Source organism: Mustelus asterias, chromosome 16, assembly GCF_964213995.1.
Source record: "Mustelus asterias chromosome 16, sMusAst1.hap1.1, whole genome shotgun sequence".
In the NCBI taxonomy this organism is placed as follows: Eukaryota; Metazoa; Chordata; class Chondrichthyes; order Carcharhiniformes; family Triakidae; genus Mustelus; species Mustelus asterias.
The window spans coordinates 93388324-93402776 of NC_135816.1; the positions used below are offsets into that span (position 1 = coordinate 93388324).

Below are 14453 nucleotides of genomic sequence, written 5' to 3' on the forward strand. Positions count from 1 at the left end.
CTCCCCATTAAAATCACATGCCATACAGCTCCAATCTTCATATGATGTACTCTTACACTATATCTAATTTGATCATTTGTATGGCGAGGAAAACAGGAAGCTCCTACAGAATTATGTTTATCCATACACAACATATAATATATAACCATATTATACAAAATTGGTGAAGGCTTTTCAGGATTTGATTTTATTCTCGGGTCCATATAGCAGAGCTATACTGTATAATAAAAATAATCAAGTGGCAGTTATATCATACCTCTTTACACATCATAACTGTAATATCCAAACCCTCTTAATCCAAGCCGTTTCCAATTTTAAACTGAGCTCCAGATCAAAACCCCTGCACTTGAGGAAAACAACAGGCGCCAAATCAAAACCAAAGTAGGTACAATACATACTAGTTAATTAATCAGCAACATTTTGGTTTGATTTCAACTGGCTAGATTTTAAGCTTGACAGTGCTCAATATTTGGCAAGCTTTGAACAATAGATAGCACATAAAATTCCAACGGCAGTACATAATTTTAACCAGGTTACAGAATATTAAACTATCAGACATTTGTAAGGGCAATTTGCATTGGCAACTAAGATTTAATTGATTAATCTCCTGTTGGAACTTGAAATAAGCAGAATTAAGATTCATTTCACTAACTTAAAATAATTTAAACTGACTCATAGACAGTACATTTACTACATTCTTTTGTTCTTGTTTATCTACTTTCCCATAAAATTACTTATTTTCTTCTCCCAATTCTCAACTAACTCTCTCATAATCTTCACTTCAGGACAAAGGAGAGAGCACATGGTTCCCTCCAAGGTTTAATCCTTTCTTAACAAAATTCAAACACAGGTTTATTCAAAATTGAAATTGGCTATTTCTTACTTCAATTTATGTACTTTGATTTTGAAATTTCAATTTACCTTCTAATTTTATTTAAACTCTATCAAATCCACTGTTGTAAAATCACAGCAGGGAAGAACATCAAAACAAACAACTTTGTAAAACACACACATGGAAGCTTCCAACACTCATTCAAACTTAACACCTTAAACTGAGATGTAAGTAAAACATTTAAAAGAATACAGAACTTGGATTAAGACAGTCACTTTTATTCTTCTTTCTTCCAAACTGTAAGTAAACTCAAACAGAAGTATATTCAAGAAATCTTATCACTTTAATCTTTAACAGTCTTAACACCTCCCCAGCTCTCCTGAGGCTAAACTAAGGTCATTTATTACCCACAATAAACACTCCACAAGAACAAACAAAGGCTTCAACAATTCCTGCTCTCAATTTAATACAACAACAACCACCTACATTCGACTAGCAACCAGATCACACAAACACACTGAAATACACAAACTAAGGTCTCTCCTATCCACCTCCAGGTATGCCACTAGCCCATTCTACCAACTCATCATAGTTCGGGGTACTGAGAATTCCCATTTTAAGGATTTTTTGGTGAACACTAAAGAATTCATCCTTAAAAGCCGATGAATGCTCGATCTCCTCGACCTGGGTTTCCTTGTCCTAAGCACTCCTGATATACCTGGAACCACCATTCCCCATATTCAGAAGCTCCTTCCCCTTTTAACTGTTTCGATGTGGTTATTCTGCTCCAGTTAGTAGGAGCATTCCCGAACACTCTCAGAGTTTCAAACTGGGCGAAGGGTGTCTGTTAGGCATCTATTTCTGATGTTAGGCCGACTACATGTGTCCACCGTCCCCCACTATAATCCTGTGCAGGAGGAGTGGTGGGTCCACCTGCCTCCACTTACCCACTGGACAGGCTGCTCTTACCAGCTGGTGCCCTACCCAGATTGTGTCTAATTCTTCCCAGAATTTAGTGTTTGCGCTTCTAGGCTGTAATTTACCCAGGAAAGCCTGGCAATTACCCAGGGAAGCCTGGCAATTATCAGCTGCCTCTCACCTGGGCCGAATGGTTTATAATTTACCTTTGGCTGCGCATCTGTTCCCCCCTCGGGTTACTGGCGCTAAGTTGTGTTCTGGCGCTTCCCACTCCTCTGGAAGAGCGTTTAGTCCCTGTTGTGTGGACTCATAAGGGGGTAGAGGAATGGTTTTCCTCTCCATTGCTCTTCTTCTAATACTTGGTTCTGTTTCTCCAGTTCCCTTACTCTGGATTCTAACTCCCTAATCCTTTCTTTATCCTCACTCCACTTCTTAGTAGAGGCGACTACTTGCTCAATTAGTCCAGCTAACTGATGAATTAACAATTCTCCTATTTTCTTTGTCATGTTTCTCTTTTCTTTATCCAACCACTTATGCTGTTAGCCCAGAGGGTAGGGTCAGTTCCACCCCCCCTTTTCATGAATTTGTTCCTCTTAGTCATACACTCATGTATCAGGGATTCCGGAGGTACCCACTGTCTCTGTGATCCCGCCATAATACAGATAGGTTTTATACTCACCACCTGGAGCCTTCTATTCTCCCTTTTCGCTCTCCCACTCCTCGGCTGTTCTTATCAGATCCAGTGTTACCTGTCAGGGGTGATCAAATCCCTCCGTACCACCGCTTACACTATTAAGCTTACACTATTAAGCTTACACTATTAAGCTTACACTCTTAAGCCGGCTTCTACTTCAGTGATCACTTAGTCTCTCTTTCTCACTGACATCTGAACATCACACCTCAGGCACCTTTTTCTCCAGTCTTTACACTCACTTGAGTATTAAAGACAAATGCCTCCTTGTCCGTATAAGTTCAGTTCAAACGTCTTTCACTCTCACATTCTCTCATCACATATGATCAGCCCACTGTAGTTTGGCTCACCCTATTAGGTTCAGAACTCTATTCCAGTACCCAGGTTGTGGCCATTCAACCTGAGCCCGCAAACAAAGTCCCGCAAACAGACCCTGGGGTGTCAAAGGTTTCGCCACCAATTGTAGTTGGCAAAAAATATCTCTTGAGACTGGTATGAGTCAAAATAGAGTAGGCTTTATTCCCACAAGCTTGCAGGAGAACTTGACCCCTTGGAAGCGGAAGCCAAAGTTCTCTCTGAACACAGAAAAGTGGGGAATATATATATACAGCATGGCTTCTAATAGTTGTCACGAATCAATTCCAGACCAGTCGCGATTCAAAAATACAATTCACAACTGCTGGTCACGAAGCTTCCAGACCAGCTACAAATCAAAATATATAGCTCTGGTCACGAAGCAAGCCTCAGACCAGTTAAAAACTAAAATTACATTCATAGCTTCTGACCATAAACCAGTGTATCTGGCATTCTCAGCTCACGAAGCGCAGGTCTTCTGTTTCCTGTTCTTCCCGCAGTTACCCTTTGAAGTTCCCGCGCTCTTCCAGCTGCCCCAGCGGGAGTTCCTCTTCAAACGGCCGATATCGCGCTTCATATCATGGAATTGCTTCCATTCTGCAAACCACACACAAACATGTTGGAAAGGTAAGACTTCACAAACACATTCACATTTACATTTGACTATCTATTGTTATAAGAATAAAAGTTAACTGATATTAATGTCAGAAGCAGTATAAACCTGAGGAGATTAGCCACAATGAAGGGTTATGTTTGTGATACATTCTAGGTACAAAATCCATTAACCGTTTAGGTATAAAATACATTGAATACAAAAAACATTCACCCTTTCCTTTCTTCAAAATATTCAAAGTCTCTGTTGCACCAACTTTTGGTGTTTTCCAAAGACTGATAATCGTTTGTGAGAAAAAAAAATCCCTCATTTACATCTTAAATGAAGGGTTTTCTATTTTTAAACAGTCGCCCCAGCACTAGACATTCCTACTAGAGGAATCATCCTCTACACATTGACTCTGTCTCGAACGCTCATGATCCTGCATGTTTTTGTCATTTGTTTCTTACTCTTCTAAAGTCCACTTATACAAGCTTAGTCTGCCCAGCTTTCACTCTGATGTGGAGATGCCGGCATTGGACCGGGGTAAGCACAGTAAGAAGTCTCACAACACCAGGTTAAAGTCTAACAGGTTTATTTGGCAGCACTAGCTTTCAGAGTCCCAAACCCCTTCTTCAGGTGAGTCACCTGAAGAAGGGGCTTGGGGGTCCGAAAGCTAGTGCTGCCAAATAAACCTGTTGGACTTTAACCTGGTGTTGTGAGACTTCTTACTCAGCTTTAACTCACCATACAACCCCCCTGATCTAGTTATTGGTTTAGAAAATCTTCTTTGAACTCCTTCCAATACACTTACACCCTTCCTTAAAGAAGGAGACCAATGCTGTACACAGTACTCCAGCTGTAGTTTCCCCAATGTCCTGTGTAATTGAAGTGCAACTTTCCTACTTTTTTGTTGAGTTCCCCTGACAAAAATTTAAGATAATCTAATAGTGTTCCAAAATGACTTGTTGTACCAGCAGATACACCATTTGTGATGCATACACTAGAACATTGATGTTCCTCTGCACCTCAAAACTCTGCAATCTCTCTCAGTACGGGTCATTTACTTTTGGGTGGCTAGTGGTTAGTACTGCTGCCTCACAGCACCAGGGACTTGGGTTCGATTCCAGGCTTGGCTCACTGTCTGTGTGGAGTCTGGACGTTCTCCCCAGTCTGCGTGGGTTTGCTCCGGTTTCTCCCACAGTCTAAAAGACGTGCTGGTTAGGTGCATTGGCCATGCTAAATTCTCCCTCAAATGCACCCAAACAGGTGCCAGAGGGTGGTGATTGCAGTGTTAATGTAAGCCTATTTGTGACAAACATAATATGTTACTTTTTAAAATTTTCCTGCAAAAGTGACCAACTTCAGATTTTCCCAATTAGTATTCCATTTGCCATACTTTTGCCCACTTTGCATATCTATATCCCTTTGTATCCTCTTTGTCTACTCTTCAGATCTTACTCTTCTCTCTTTATGTTCATAGCTTATTTAAAAACCATATATTTGATCCCTTCATCCAAGTCAGTGAAATAAATTTTAAATGTTTGAAGCCCCAGCATTGATTCCTGTGGCACACAACTCGTCACATCGTACCAGCCAGAATTGACCCATTCATGCCTACCCTCTGCTTACTGTTAGCTAGCTAATCTGTACTCCCTGCCAATATGTTACCCTCCACACCGTGAACTATCTTTCTCAATAGGCCCTTGAACAGATTGCTATTCAGCAAGTGCTCGGCAATATCCAGGCTTGGGCAGACAAGTGGCATGTAACATTCGTGTGATACAAGTGCCAGATCGTGATCATCTCCAATTGGGAATTTAAACATCACTGCTTGATATTCATGTGCATTCCTATCACTGAATCCTCCAACATCAGAATCCTGGTGGTTACCATCAATCAGAAACTCAACTGGAGTTGCTATATAAATAATGTGGCTCCAAGAACAGTTCACAAGCTCGGAATGCTGCATAAAGTAACTCACCCCTTCATTCGCCAAAGCCTATCAACAATCTATAAAGGTACAGGTCAGGACAGTGATGGAATCATAAGGAGGCCATTTGGCCAATCGAGTCTGTACCAATCGCAATCCCAGTCAGACCCTATTCCCGTAACCATGATTTACCCTGTTATTCCTCCTAACACGAGAGTCAATTTAGCATGGCCAATCAACATAACCTGCACATCTTTGGACTGTGGGAGGAAACTGGGGCACCCAGAGGAAAGCCACGCAGACATGGGGAGAAAGTGCACACTCCACACAGACAGTGACCCGAGGCTGGAATTGAACCCGCTGTGAGGCAGCATACCACTGCACCACTGTGCTGCCCTAAAATTTGCCCTTATTTTTTAAATGGATGAGTGCTGCATCAGGAATATTCAAGAATCTTGATGCATCCAGGACACAGTAGCCAGCTTGATAGCAAAAACATGCACTCCACAACCGATAACCAGCAGCAGTATTGTCTACCATCTTCTAGGTGCATTTTAGGATCTCACCAAGACTCCTCAGACAGCATTTTAAAACCCAGGACTATGAACATCCAAATACATTGGAGCGCCACCATCTGGAAGTTCCCCTCCTGGCCACTCACCAGCTTGGTTTGGGAATATATTGCTGTTCCTTTGCGGTCACTTGGTCTAAATCCCGAAACTCCTTCCCTAATCAGTACTGTGGGTGTACCTACCACTCATGGGCTGCAGTGGATCAAGAAGGTTACTCACCACCACCTTTCAAGGGCAGTTAGGACCGGCAACAAATACTGGCCGAGCCAGCAAAGCTCACATCCAAAAAATTGGCTAACTATGATTTCTCTTTCATAACATCGTGTTGACTCTGCCTGATTTTTCAAAATGCCCTGCTGTAAGGTTTTTAAAAATAGCTTCTCACAATTTATCTATGACAGACAATATGCGAACTGGCCTTTACTTACCTGGTTTCCCCCCCCCCGCCCCCCACCACCCCCCCATTTTTCAATAAAGCAGTTACATTTGCTATTTTCCGAACTAATTGAAACTTCCCCGAATCTAGTGAATTTTGAAAACTTAAGAGCACTGCACCAATTGTCCCATTATCCAATTTTTTAAGACACTAGCGTGATGTTCATTTGGAACCGGGGACTCTTGACTCAGCAGTTGGAAAAAAATTCCTTCTGCCACCACCCTGGTGACAGAAATTTTAGCTTATTTCTCGCATCCTTCCATTTGCTGATTGAAGGCTGTTTCTGGCAAATTTCCAGTATCTTCAATTATGAGCACCGAGGTCTGTTTGAATTTAGATGTCATCTCTATATTTTTCAATATTAATTCTTGACAGTAACTTTCCATCAGAAAAGTACTCACCCTGTTAGCTGTTTTCTTTAATACATATCGAGACACTGAGTTTATATTGCTATTTTCCTTGCTAACTTCCTCTGGTGCACATTTGCCCCTCTTAAACAATGAACAAAGAACAAAGAACAGTACAGCACAGGAAACAGGCCCTTCGGCCCTCCAAGCCTGTGCCGCTCCTTGGTCCAACTAGACCAATCGTTTGTATCCCTCCATTCCCAGGCTGCTCATGTGACTATCCAGGTAAGTCTTAAACAATGTCAGCGTGCCTGCCTCCACCACCCTACTTGGCAGCGCATTCCAGGCCCCCACCACCCTCTGTGTAAAAAACATCCCTCTAATATCTGAGTTATACTTCGCCCCTCTCACCTTGAGCCCGTGACCCCTCGTGAACGTGCTTCTGATCTGGGAAAAAGCTTCCCACCGTTCATCCTATCTATCCCCTTCATAATCTTGTACACCTCTATTAGATCTCCCCTCATTCTCCGTCTTTCCAGGGAGAACAACCCCAGTTTACCCAATCTCTCTTCATAGCTAAGACCCTCCATACCAGGCAACATCCTGGTAGGCCTTCTCTGCACTCTCTCTAACGCCTCCACGTCCTTCTGGTAGTGCGGCGACCAGAACTGGACGCAGTACTCCAAATGTGGCCTAACCAGCGTTCTATACAGCTGCATCATCAGACTCCAGCTTTTATACTCTATACCCCGTCCTATAAAGGCAAGCATACCATATGCCTTCTTCACCACCTTTGTTGCCACCTTCAAGGATTTGTGGACTTGCACACCTAGGTCCCTCTGTGTTTCTGTACTTCTGATGACTCTGCCATTTATTGTATAACTCCTCCCTACATTATTTCTTCCAAAATGCATCACTTCGCATTTATCCGGATTAAACTCCATCTGCCACCTCTCCGCCCAATTTTCCAGCCTATCTATATCCTGCTGTATTGCCCGACAACGCTCTTCGCTATCCGCAAGTCCAGTTACACCTTCTTCCAAATCATTTATATATATCACAAATAGCAGAGGTCCCAGTACAGAGCCCTGCGGAACACCACTGATCACAGACCTCCAGCCGGAAAAAGACCCTTCGACCACTACCCTCTGTCTCCTATGGCCAAGCCAGTTCTCCACCCATCTAGCCACTTCTCCTTGTATCCCAGGAGCCTTAACCTTCTTAACCAACCTGCCATGTGGGACTTTGTCAAATGCTTTCCTGAAATCCATAGAGACGACATCCACGGCCCTTCCTTCATCAACTGTTTTTGTCACTTCCTCAAAAAAACTCCACCAAATTTGTAACACGACCTCCCTCTTACAAAACCATGTTGTCTGTCACTAATGAGATTGTTCCGTTCTAAATGCACATACATCCTGTCTCTAAGAATCCTCTCCAACAACTTCCCTACCACGGACGTCAAGCTCACCGGCCTATAATTTCCCGGGTTATCCCTGCTACCCTTCTCAAACAACGGGACCACATTCGCTATCCTCCAATCCTCAGGGACCTCACCCGTGTCCAAAGAAGCGACAAAGATTTCCGTCAGAGGCCCAGCAATTTCATCTCTCGTCTCCCTGAGCAGTCGAGGATAGATGCCATCAGGCCCTGGGGCTTTGTCAGTTTTAATGTTCCCTAAAAAACCTAACGCTTCCTCTCTTGTAATGGAGATTTTCTCTAACGGGTCAACACCTCCCTCCGAGACACTCCCGGTTAACACGCCCCTCTCCTTTGTGAATACCGATGCTTTGGTTATTCTTTGCAATTTTTGTGATATTGTTCCAATCATCTGACCTGCCAACCCTTTTGGCACAATTGGCCCGTAACTTCCCGTTCAAATGCCGGCTTAAGTCAATTGTGACTCGCATATACGCGTCCGGTAACACAGAAGTCCTGGTGCATGCATACGTGCACTGAAAGAGTGATAATTTTGAACCTCCGATTCATGTTCTGAAAGTTGCCAGTATGGAAGTGCTGAGTACTAATTGTGCCAAAACGTCCATCACTTGCGCTGACGTTAAGCCAGTTTTTGCCCTCATTTATTTGCAGTTTCTTTTGGTCTAGCTGCAGTGAGTAGAGGCAGCAGACGTTCTTTGGGTGGGTTGTAAAAAGATGTTTGACATTTATGTAATGCACAAAGATTTTAAAAAATCTTTGTCATGACAACCAATTCCAGTAAAAAAAAGTATGTTCATATATAACAAGGTGGATGTTAGTGTCTGGAATAAATTTCAGTATTTGAGTTTTGCAATATATTTTAAGAAGTGTTTATCACAATTTTAAGAACGTTGATCCTTAGGCAAGTTGGCCAGTTCAAATACTTCCGGAAAGCGTATCCCTTAAGATGACATATGCAAATCTCCTGTAAGCTGATGTGAACCCTCTTTATGACAGGTACAGGGCGGCACAGTGGCACAGTGGTTAGCAATGCTGCCTCACAACGCCAGGGACCCGGGTTCAATTCCAGCCTCGAGTCACTGTCTGTGTGGAGTTTGCAAGTTCTCCCCGTGTCTGCATGGGTTTCCTCCGGGTGCTCTGGTTTCCTCCCACAGTCCAAAGATGTGCGGGTTAGGTTGATAGGGTCAATTTAGCATGGCCATAATGTCACGGGGATTAGCAGGGTAAATGTGTGGGGTTACAGGAATAGGGCCCAGGTCGGATTGTGGTTGGTACAGACTTGATGGGCTGAATGGCCTCCTTCTGTACTGTAGGGATTCTATGATTACAGAATCCAGTGCAGGCGAAAAACCTGGAGTCATATTCCACCACAACTGGAACACTGTGCTTTTAGCTTGATTCTTAACTGAAGTTCTTTTTGAGGTTTTGATGCAAGCATCGAAGATCAGGCTACTTATAAAATACAAACTCCTCCCCCTTCCCTCGCTCACCTCCTTGTTTAGAGGTAACAGAACTGTTGTGTTAATGTATAAAAATATTTTGATTATGAGAGAAATATATATTTTGTAAAAAAATTGAAAAGTTGAGGCAATTATAGATGTTATTGTGCAACTGCTAAAGTAAAATGCTCAGTTAAATGTTAACATAGTATCAAAGTTTTGTATTTATAACATTTCTATTAATATGTATTTTCCATTAAACTACAAAATTCTATGAATGCTTCATTGAAACAAAAAACATTTCAGTATGGAATCATACAAATGTTTTATTGAAACATACATAACAGTTAAAGATGAGACAATTATAGATGAAGTAAGCAAGGCAGATGAATATTAATGATAAACACATTTAAATTTTCCAAGGCCCAAGATGTGAACTCTACTTTGCTCAATCTAATGTAATTTCTGGATACCTGGAGAATTCCTGACCTCTCATCTTGACAATTAAATTTTCAGTTTCCATATTTTAAATGAAAACATATTAAGACTTATAAGCATGCTATACTTAAAAGTTATGAAATAACAATGCAGATTTAAATAGTTTCACAGATTTAGAATATTCTAAATTAGAACACACAAACATTAATAAGCATTCCTCACATTAAGATATATAATAATAGAATACAGGTATAAATAATTTCCCAAATTTAGAGTAGCAAAACCTATTGATACATTAACTGCTGATCCTCAATGATTAAAAAAATACTTTTTAAATGAGCTAATAACAATAGGATTAACTACTTAAAATATTATAAAGCACTAACATACCTTTTATAACAGCAGGGTAATCCTTCTCTGTTTTCAATACAAAACTGCTATTGCCAAACTGGACCTCGTTGGACGTTCTCAGTCTGGCCACATGACAAGGAAGCGTGGTTCCGGACCTCATGCGTCACTGGGGGCTGCAGCGATGGTTCTACTGATGACTGAAGGCTGCTGTTCCCATTGGGAGTTCCAGCACAATTTTTTTTTAGGCCAGGTAAGTGAGCAAAATATTATTTCATTTCTGGCATTCCATAGCTTTCCTCCGGTGATTGGAAATTATGGGCCTATATTACACCAAGGACTCATAATAGAGCCCTAAGTAATGGATTTGGGCGGGTGGTGGGAAGGGGGAGGGCGGGGGGGGGGGGGGGGGGGAGGGGAGGGGGGTGGTGGAATTCCAACAACCGAAGGGATAAATGACGGACTGGTGACACAGGATAATGAGGGAGAACTTGACTGTCATAGTGACAGGCAGGGCAGGAACCAGAAACAAAAATAAGCAACACCAAGCAAATCCAGAGTTACATGTTCTTTACCTAAAGCATTTGTAACAAATAGACGAGTTGATAACACCATTACAAAACATGAGCATGATATATTAGCTGCCACAGAAATGTGTTTAAGGGAGACCAGGGCTGGAAACTCAACATTCCAGGAAAGACAATGTTCCAAAAGAACTGGGCAAAAGGTGAGGTAGCGTTGTTAATCAGGGAATGTTTCAGAGCAGTGCTTTGACCTGATATAAAGGTAGTGGATAGTGATGTGAAATTTGGGTTGAAATCATGAATAGCAGGGGAAGAAAGACAAGGGTGGGAGTAATCAATAGACCACCAAAATGTGACCTCTCAACAAGTCATGGCATACATGGGCAAATATCAAGAGTACATTTGAAGGAAACTGTAATTATCATGAGTGATTTTAATCTGTATATTCATTGGACAATCCAAAAATAGAAGAAATTGTGGAGTGCATCAGGGATTGCTTTTTATAGCTTGACGTTGTGTAAATTATGTGGGAACGGGCTATTTTAGATTTGGTTTTGTGTCATGAAGAAGGAACAATAAAGGATCTTGTGGTTAAGAACCCCCGAGGCGGGTATTGACCACAATATGATAGAATTCCAGATACAGTTTTTAGGTGAACATAACCAGTGTTTTCAACTTAAATAAGGCCAATTATTATGGTATGAGGGAGAAATTGTCCAAAGTGAATTGGATAAACAAGCTAAGATACAGGTCAGTATACGAGTAGTGGCAGATATTCAACATGGTCCAAAATGCTCAGCAGAAGTTTATCCCAATCAAAAAGAGGGATTCCACAAGAAAGAGGCAAAATCCAGGATAAACAAAGGAGGTCAAGGATAATGTCAAATTGAAAAGCAGGATATACAAAGTGGCAAGGGATAGTGGTAGACCAGAGGAATGGGAAGTTTTTAAAGAGTGTAGCAGTAAAAGATTATTCAGCTCATAAGGTGGAAGAAAATGAATGAGAAAACATGCAGCATAACAACCAACAGCAAGGGTTTCTGTGGGCATATAAATAGGAAGCCACTGACTAAGCTAAATATGGGACCTCTACTGAACGAGGCAGGTGAATTGATAAGAGCAAACAAAGTACAAGCAGTATGCTAACTAAATGTTTTGCATCAGTCTTCACTGTGCAAAGCATTGCAAATAAGATATCAGATGGGCTGATTTTAAGGAACATGGTAGAACTTATAATAATACCAAGCAAGGGATGGAATATTAAAGTAATTCAGGGGGCTAAAAGTGGACAAGTTGCCAGGACCCGATGAATTCCATGCTAGGGTTTGAAATGGAACTGGCTGCAGAGATAGTGACCCATTGGTTGAAATTTTGCATAACACTAAATTCCAGGAGGGTATCAGAAGATTGGAAAGCAATCAATGTGAATTCTTTGTTGAAAAGGGAGAAGGCAGGGAACTATGGGCCAGTTAGTTTAATACCTATTATTGACAAAATGCTGGAGTCAGCATTTCTCTTTCTCAAAGCGGAAAGAGAAAATCCTGAGGGGCAAGATTTATGAGCATTTAGAGAGGTTTAGTATGCTCAAAAATACTCAGCATGGCTTTGTCAGAGGCAGATCGTGCCGTACGAGCCTGGTGGAGTTCTTCGAAAATGTGACTAAACACATTGACGAAGGGAAAGCGTAGATGTGGTTGATATGGATTTTAGCAAGGCGTTCATTAAGGTCCCCCATGCAAGGCTTCTAGAAAAAGTGAGAGGGCATGGGATCCAAGGGGCTGCTGCCCTGTGGATCCAAAACGGGCTTGCCCAAAGGAGGCAGAGAGTGTGTATAGATGGGTCTTTTTCTAAATGGAGGTCGGTCACCAGTGGTGTGCCCCAGGGATCTGTTCTGGGACCCTTGCTGTTTGTCATTTTCATAAATGACCTGGATGAGGAAGTGGAGGGATGGGTTGGTAAGTTTGCCGATGACACGAAGGTTGGTGGGGTTGTGGATAGTCTGGAGGGATGTCAGAAGTTACAGAGGGACATAGATGGGATGCAAGACTGGGCGGAGAAGTGGCAGATGGACTTCAACCCAGATAAATGCGCAGTGGTCCATTTTGGCAGGGGAAATGGGATGAAGGAGCACAATATAAAGGGAAAGACTCTTAGTACCATAGAGGATCAGAAGGACCTTGGGGTCCGGGTCCATAGGACTCTATAATCAGCCCCGTAGGTGGAGGAGGTGGTTAAGAAGGTGTATGGCCTTTATCAATCGAGGGATTGAGTTTAGGAGTCCGGAGATAATGATGCAGCTATATAAGACTCTCGTCAGACCCCACTTGGAGTACTGTGCTCAGTTCTGGTCGCCTCATTACAGGAAGGATGTGGAAAAGATTGAAAGGGTGCAGAGGAGATTTACAAGGATGTTGCCTTGATTGAGTGGCATGCCTTATGAGGATAGGCTGAGGGAGCCCAGTCTTTTCTCCTTGGAGAGACGTAGGGTGAGAGGAAACCTAATAGAGGTATATAAGAGTTGAGAGGTATAGATCGGGTGGACTCTCAGAGGCTTTTTCCCAGGGTGGAAATGGCTGCTACGAGAGGACACAGATTTAAGGTGCTGGGGGGTAGGTACAGGGGAAATGTTAGGGGGAAGTTTTTCACACAGAGGGTGGTGGGCGAGTGGAATCGGCTGTGGTGGTGGAGGCAAACTCAATAGGGTCTTTTAAGAGACTCCTGGATGAGTACATGGGACTTAATAGGATAGAGGGTTATAGGTAGGCCTAAAAGATAGGGATATGTTCGGCACAACTTGTGGGGCCGAAGGGCCTGTTTTGTGCTGTAGTTTTTCTATGTCTCTTTCTATGTTTTTAATAGCTAGTCATTTAGGAAAGCTGATAATCAAACCTAGCCAACAGGTTTTATGAAAAGTAAATCATGTTTGATAAATTTGCTCAAATTCTTTGGGAATGTAACAGGGAGCTTAGATAGAGGGGAACCTATAGATAGCGTATTTAGATTTCCAAAAGGCAACTGACAAGGTGCTGCATAAGAGGATGGTGCATAAAATAAACACCCATGAGAGATCGAGGAATAAAGGGCTAAGGGGAAAAGGCATTAAAAAAAGGAGTTGAGGCCATGTAACACAATTGTAACATGAAATAGTGTAAGAATGCTGTTCAAAAACACCTGAGCAGAGTCACTCGGAAGAATAGCCCTGAATTGGTTCAGTGGGTGCTCTCCTCTATATACAGTACAAGTTTGAATAAACATCTTGTTGAAATTCCATATGGTCTCGAAGACTCCGCTTGTTTGATCCCTCCAACAGAATCCATTAAGGAAGTAATAACAGGACATTTAGAAAGTCAAAATGCATTCCATCAAAGACAGCATGGTCTTATGAAGGGCAAATCATATTTGATTAACGTGCTTGAATTCTTGGAAGATGTAACAAGCAAAGCGGATAATGGGGATCCTGTAGATGTTGAATATCTGGACTTCCTGAAGATACTTGATAAGGTGTCACATACAAGGTTAATAGACAAAAGTTAGTTCACATGGGATTATGGGTCATTTATTAGCTTGGAAAGGAGGATTGGCTAACCAA

General features: G+C 42.1%; 1 long non-coding RNA gene across 1 annotated transcript in view; it reads right to left on the reverse strand.

Moving 5' to 3' along the window:
* Positions 1-2937: 2937 nt before the first annotated feature.
* LOC144505301 (uncharacterized) overlaps positions 2938-14453 on the reverse strand; it is a 33359-nt gene continuing 21843 nt past the window's right edge. The window contains exon 4 of the long non-coding RNA XR_013499808.1: positions 2938-3392. This is a non-coding gene — a long non-coding RNA (uncharacterized LOC144505301). The remainder of the gene's footprint in view (positions 3393-14453) is intronic.